Source organism: Moschus berezovskii, chromosome 9 (assembly GCF_049115385.1).
Source record: "Moschus berezovskii isolate FMDL1 chromosome 9, NW_MosBer_1.0, whole genome shotgun sequence".
Classification (NCBI taxonomy): Eukaryota; Metazoa; Chordata; class Mammalia; order Artiodactyla; family Moschidae; genus Moschus; species Moschus berezovskii.
Genome location: NC_142468.1, coordinates 21,846,769 through 21,854,381, shown reverse-complemented (window position 1 = coordinate 21,854,381; position 7,613 = coordinate 21,846,769).

Here is a 7,613-nt window from a genome sequence, read left to right as displayed (position 1 = left end):
AAAGATAGAATAAAACTCATTCAACCTCACGATTATGATATGGGTACCTGTGTATTTTTTTGTAAATGGAAGATACATTATGAGATCTTAATGATCTTATTTTTTCTTATGTCTTGAAACATTGTGTTATTTTGTTATCCTAGGAATTATTTTACCATTACTCATCAATTATTCCCAACTATGCTGAAAAAGACTAAAAAATAGTATGAAAACTGAAGAACAACAGAATTATCTAGAAGAATGATGGAATAATGTCATAAACCATCCAAATTTTATCATTCTTCAGGTTTCTTAATTCACTACCTAAAGTGTTATATCATTTTCCAAGAAGGTATAAAAGAAAATTGGGGACACCATCTTTGTGGTCTATGTTTAGCTTTCATTGGATACAGTTGGATATTCTGAATTTTTCATTTTCTACTTATATAGGCAACAAGAAAAAAATTGATAAAGGAAGAGGTTTCAAATTATTACATAAATCAGAAGACAAATGCAAAGAGGGAGTAGCATTCTAGAATATAAGCAAATAATGATAGTGAAACTGATTATGTAAGAGAAATCTTAGCCTATGAATCTTTAAATGATAATGTTCTAGACGTTTTTTCTCAAACTCAATTGAATTTTCTCAAACTCAAAAACCTAGATGTTTTTTCTCAAACTTTTAAGGACAAAAAAGAAATGTGATATTTTCGTCTAGTTATTGCTCAACAAGACTTAATTACACAATATTTTATGACAAGAGGCTGAACTTTCCTATTTTGCAAAAAAGACATATTGTAATATTCATTAATTTTTTAGATTTTTGTGCACCAAAATTTACTTGGAGTGTTTTGTAAATAGACAAATTTTGAAGGCAGATGTGCACGCAAAGAGGAAATAGATGACGTAGAAATGAAAATGTTAACTGGATTGAAGATTTTAAATTATGTTTATAAATCTACAGGTGGAAAAGTTTTGCAAAGTGAAGAAGATGGCCATACTCTCTTCAACAAAATTATGAGCCACCAAAGCTTTCGAAAGTTCTGTCTTGATGATGCAAATGCAAACAGAAGAACCCTAAGCATTGATAAACTAGACCAGTTAGAGATATATTTGAGTTCTGGAATCAGTATTCCAGGTGAATAAGTTCCAGGATCATGACATTTGATCAGTGGATGGTTTCATCAATGTTTGTTGTCTATTTCAAGTATGTTACGATTTGGGGTTTATCTTTAATTTTAATTTTTTGTCTGTCCCTTGCAGCATGTGGCATAGTATTTCCCAGACCAGGGACTGAACCTGGCCTTTGGCAGTGAAAGGGCACAGTCCTAACCATTGGACCATTGGAGCTCCCCAAATTTGGGTTTATTATATTTATTTTTTGTAATCTTTTTAAAAATGTATTTATTTATTTGAGTAGTTTAGTTTTGTCTCCGCTGGTTTCTTTGTTGCTGCATGGGCTTTCTCTAGTGCAGCAAGTGGGAGCTCCTCTTCACTGGGGTGCACAGGCTTCCACTGAATGGCTTCTTTTGTTGTGGAGCACAGGCTCTAGGGTTCATGGGCTTCAGTAGTCGCAGGCTCACAGGCTCTAGAGAGCAAGCTCAGTAGTTGAGCGTCTGGACTTATTTGCTCCCATGTGGGAGCTTGTGGGATCTTCCTGGACCAGGGATCGAACCCGTGTCCCCTGTATTGGTAGGTGAATTCTTAACCACTAGACCACCAGGGAATCCCTGGGTCTATTATATTTGAATTCTTATTAATAGTTCTGACAGAGTTGCTTTTCACTCTCTGTGGTCATCAGTCTTCAAGATGACTCCCTCTGACCCTAGCCTCCAGGTATTTGCATCCTTAAAGTCCCTTCCACATTGTACTAGGTTGGTCTGTGTGACCAATAGAATATGGCAGAAGTAATGATGGATCACTCCGGAGATTTGTTGTTCAGTTTCTCAGTCGTCTTCTTGCAACCCCGTGGAATGTAGCATGCCAGGCTTCCCTGTCTTTCACCATCTTCCAGAGCTTGCTCAAACTCGTGTCCATTGAGTCGGTGATGCCATCCAACCATCTCGTCCTGTCATTCCCCTTCTCCTCCTGCTTTCAATCTTGCCCAGCATCACGGTCTTTTCCAATGTGTTGGCTCTTCACATCAAGTGGCCAAAGTAGTGAAGATTCAGCTTCAGCATCAGTCCTTCCAGTGAATATTCAAGGTTTATTTCCTTTAGGACTTATTGGTTTGAAATTGCTGTCCAAGGGATTCTCAAGAGTCTTCTCCAACACTACAGTTTGAAGGCATCAGTTCTTTGGTGCTCAGGCTTTTTTTATTGTCCAGCCCTCATATCCATACATGACTACTGGAAAAAACATAGCTTTGACTATATGGATGTTTGTAGGCAAAGTATTGTCTCTGCTTTTTAATATGCTAACCAGCTTTGTCATTGCTTTTCTTCCAAGGAGCAAGTGTTTTTTAGTTTTATGGTTGCAGTCACGGTGATTTTGGAGCCCAAGAAAAGGTTATTAGCCATAGACTGTGGCTTCCATCCTGGGCTCTTTCACTGATCACTTGCTCTCAGGAGAAGCCAGCTATCTTGTGAAGATCCATGTGGAGAAAAATGGAGGTATCCTGCTAACAAACAATGCAAAATGAGGCCTGCTAACAACCATGGGAGTGAACTTGGAGGTGGGTCCTTCAGTCTTAGATGACTGTAACCCTGACTGCTAGGTCAACTGCAGTGAGAACCAGCTACATAATTGCTGGGGTCCAGTGTAAAGTGAAAATGGATGGTTCTGTTTTCAAAATTTTTATAAATTTAAATTCAGCAATTGCAGAGTCTTAAGCTAAACCTGGGACTTTTCATGACTGCACATCTTGCATGTCTATGACTCTGGACCTGACTGTGACCTCAGAGACCCTGAGTCAGAACCACCCAGCTGAGCCCCTCCTAAACACCTGACCCATAGAAACTATGAGATAATCTTTGTTTCTTTAAACTGTTCAAAGAGTAAGTTGTTACATAGCAATAAATAGCTTATGGAATAAATAGCTTATACACTATTCCTTTATTCCCACTTTTGTAAATTGTTTGTAAAATGACTTAAAAATATAAAATGAATCCATCAGACCAGATTGTGAATGATGATAACTATTTTTCCTGGGATCTGAGAGTTAAAAGGATGAGTGATCCAGTTGATTGAAAATTTGTTGCTATGTTTCTCCTGCCTCAGTGCCTTTGCACATGCTCTTTGCTATGCCCAGAATGCTCCCCTCCCCCAATCTTTGTACTGATTAAACCAGACATCCTTTAAGTCTAAACTTAAACATCACATTCTCAGAGAAGCTGACTTTCCAGACTGAGTTAGGTACCCTTTTTAATAACTCCTCAAATACCCTGGAGAAACCCAGGGACGGCGGAGCCTGGTGGGCTGCCGTCTATGGGGTCGCACAGAGTCAGACACGACTGAAGCGACTTAGCAGCGGCAGCAAATACCCTGTACATCTTTGCAGGTACTTTGGGCGCTTGTAACTAGTGAACTAATTACGGATAATTTGTTGTTTAGTGTCTGTCTTCCCACTAAAGTGTAAGGTTCTTGAGGGCAGTTGCCTTCTTTCTTTGTGCTCACTGTATACCAGTGCCTAGTGCAGTGCCTGGCACATAGTAGGGATGCAATAAAATTTGATTGGTATGTCTCTGTGCCGATGAATCAGGAACAAACAGTGATGATTTGCAATGGAGTCTTAAACCCCAGTCTCAGTGGTATCCTCTTAACAATGCTTTCTCTGGAGCACCCAAGCATGGTGATTATGAGCCTATAGATGGGAAAGGCTCCTTGTCTAATGGGATCCCACGTGAACAATATGGACCAATAAAGCAGGCAAATGAAAGATAAAGCAGGTAAGTGGGGACAATTCATACACATGGAAATAGGAGTTAACTTTCAGTAATACACAAAATAGCATGTGCAAATACAGCATGTGCTCTGACTCCTAGGACTGAGAGATTTAAGACAATGTGAAACCTTTATTTTTAAAAACTTTTTACTTTATATCGATGTATAGTTGATTCAGTTATACATACACATTTATCTATTCTTTTTCAAATTCTTTCCCCATTTAGGTTGTTTTGTAATATTGAGCAGAGTTCCCTGTGCTATAAAGTAGGTCTTTGTTGGTTATCAATTTTAAATATAGTAGTGTGTGTACTTCAATCCCAAACTCCCTAACTATCCCTCCCCTCCACCCCCATCCTTCTCCTCTGGTAACTGTAATCAGTTTGTTCTCTAAGTCTGTGAGTCTGTTTCTATTTTGTTAATAAATTCATTTGTATCATTTCTTTTTCAATTCTGCATGTAAGCGATGCCATAAAATATTTGTCTTTCTCTGACTTATTTCACTCAGTATGACAACCTCTAGATCCAGAGGATGCCAAAACTTTTGGTGTGCCTTGGTAAGGTAATCTTTGTTGGTTAAGCCTCAGTTCTTCATCTGAACAATGGGACTAATAATACTGACCTCATACGCTGGATCTGAGGGTATAAGATCATGCAGTGAAAGTGCTTAGCACAAAGTTCTGCTCTTGATGGACTGGGCTCAAGGTCTGATTCTGCTATTTGCTCTGGCTGAGTTATGTAACCTCCCCAAGTTTCTGCTTCTCCATTATAAAACAGGGGAAACGATGGTACCTACCTTTACAGTGAATGTGAGACTGTGTGTTAAGTCTTCATGTTATTTTTCTCTTAGTCATTTTGAAACCAGGTCACAGAAAAGTAACCAGGTGAAAAGACATTTCCCTATAGGTGGATGCGGGAGGGAAAGACCCAGAAAGAGAAGAATATAGGCGATTGCCAAGAATATTTTCACAAAGATGGCATTCTTCCCAGTAGTCCTAATGGACTGCTTGTCTCGTCAGGGGGCTTCTTTCTTGCCACTCTGGCACTGTGTGGCTTGAGTCTCATCCAAGTATGTTCTCAGATCCTCCCACTTGAAGGTGCCTAAGAGAGGGAAATACCAGGAGTAAATTTTTGTGGCATCGAGAGTCTGGGTGTCCAGCCCTAAGGCCATTAATGTTTTGAGCATGAGGGAGCTAGATATGCAGAGCTAGAGGAAATCCACAGCTAAACACTCTGGACTGAACTGCATTGTCCATGGTTCTTTCATTTGTCAGCTCAAGCTATGATAATGATGATGGTTTCTATTTCTATTTTTGTCCCAGGGTTTTCTCCTTCCTTGGTAACGTAAACTCTGATTTTCAACTGGACACCTTGAATTAATAACACAATTTTTTTTTAGCCTTATTTGTGGCTAAGTGTGGTCAGGTCACTAGGTTTTAACCAATGAGATACGGTGACTGTGACTTCTGGGAGTTATCTTTCAAGAGAGGGGCATGCTCTTTTTCCCCTCTTTTTCCTCCCTGTGGGCTGGAAGAGAAATGTGATGCATGGAGATTGAGCAGCCCTCTTGGATTATGAGGGAGAAGCTGCTTGTTACAAGTAGACAAACTGACAAATAGAAGACAAATAGAAGAAGCCTGGGTTAGAGAGAGCTACCCTAGTCTTTGAAGGGAGTTTGTGTCCAAAAGAGATAATCTAAATTTTGTCATTCTAAATTATTTTTGTCACGTATATATCTTTTTCAGCTTTATTAAGGTATAAATGACAAATAAAATTGTAAGATATTTAAAGGGTACAATGTACTATGTACATTTTATGAAAGGATTCTGCCCATCGAGTTAATTAACACACCCGTCACCTCACCTATTTACTTTTGTGTGTGTTTATCAGTTGTCATGTATATTTAAAGTGTAAGGACTGACCTTGGTAAGATTAACTTCTGTGGGTCAATCTCACCTGCATAATGGAAATAATAAAAACTATCTCAGCCCCATGCTAGGTTTTTCAGCAAGTTTGTCACAAATCCAGAAACAGAGCCCAGGATTCTTGATGTTCCAGGTTTCTGATCTCAGTCGTGTATTTGAAAAGAGTACTGAACCTTAGACACCACTCACCTTTCTTTGTTGGTAGTGGTATCACAAGTGAAGCAAGTGTAAATCAAGGTGTATTTATATTACAGAAGCACCTTTCTCCAAAGTACCATTAAAGACCTACCTTTCTGAAACCTTCCCTGCCATTAGGTTTCTAGCAATGGCAAGCCACTCCAGTACTCTTGCCTAGAAAATCCCATGGCTGGAGGAGCCTGGTAGGCTGCAGTCCGTGGGGTCGCTAAGGGTTGGACATGACTGAGCGACTTCACTTTCACACATTGGAGAAGGAAATGGCAACCCACTCCAGTGTTCTTGCCTGGAGAATCCCAGGGAAAGGGGAGCCCGATGGGCTTCCGTCTATGGGGTCACACAGAGTCGGACACGACTGAAGTGACTTAGCAGCAGTAGCAGCAGCAGGTCTCTGCTCTCTGAGTCCCCAAAACACACTGCAGTTTTTATTCTTAAATATATTCTCCAGGTCTCTGTCTGCTGTGTCTTAGATTATAACCTCTTAGAGGGCAGGGTATGCATTCAAAGATCCTTTATAATAATGAGCATTGTGCTAGGTATAGAAGGAGACGTATCAAAGTGCTTGTTAAAATGAATAGAAAGAATCTATTCTGAATATGAGACAAGACTCCTGGCCTATACAGAAACATATATTTGAAATGGGTGTTCCTAGTTGCTAATAAATATTTGAAGCTCTCAGACCTCAATATGGGATATAAAGTATTATTTTTCCTCACTGAAATATCCCCTTGCAAACAGAAGTCCCACAGGACAAGGAGCAAGGCTGAAACTGGACAGACCAGATGCCAGGAGAGCTAGATTTATTTTTGGACCATAAGCTTGGCCTGCACGGAAAGAAGGAACTTGTCAATTTCACTTTTTGCTTGGATCATACGATTGAGCCTGGCAGAAAGATGATGTTTGGGACTAGTAGTTCTCTGGAATTTCTAACCTTCTCTGGGCTTGGGAGGACTCAGGAGAAGAAAATGCATCGTTTGAATGATAGCCATGGTTACGACAGGCCTCCCATGCCAACCGGAGGGAAAGCAAAATTACTTTGCTGAGCAAAGTAACTGGAAAGCAGTTGCTCATATTTTAAACTAAGCTATATGGTTGAAATCCAAAATAATGTAGACTTTTGGACCAGTGACCACTTGGAAACAAGCTTTCTGGCTGGAGAGCAGCCTGTGGTGTTACGGATGGAAAGGACTATTGCAGGGTCTTTTCCCTCGGCACTTTGTGCTGCCAGATACTGGGGGCCATCTCAAGCATATTTACTTATTCCAATAGATTTCTCAATAATTCTAGCAACAGAAAGAAGTTGACCAGCTTGATGGGACCATGCGGTAAGGTGGTAGAGTCAGGACAAACCTACCACACCGCTGAGCCAGATGGTGACATTTTCATCCTGGGGAGCCCCTGATGGAGGAGCACTTAGGCAGGCACAGGGAAATTGATGTAAGTGCTTCATGAGGCATGGGAGAAACGGACAAGTCCAGCTGGGCAAATTCCCAGGATGCCAGATCACAAGGGCTGTTTCCAGGAAAGGCTGACCCTTGCTGTTTCCACGCTTTTCCCTGAAACTCAGTGAAGCTCAGAATCTCAGCACCCTTGCAGGCCACTGAAAAAATTCCCAGGAAGCAAACAGGAACT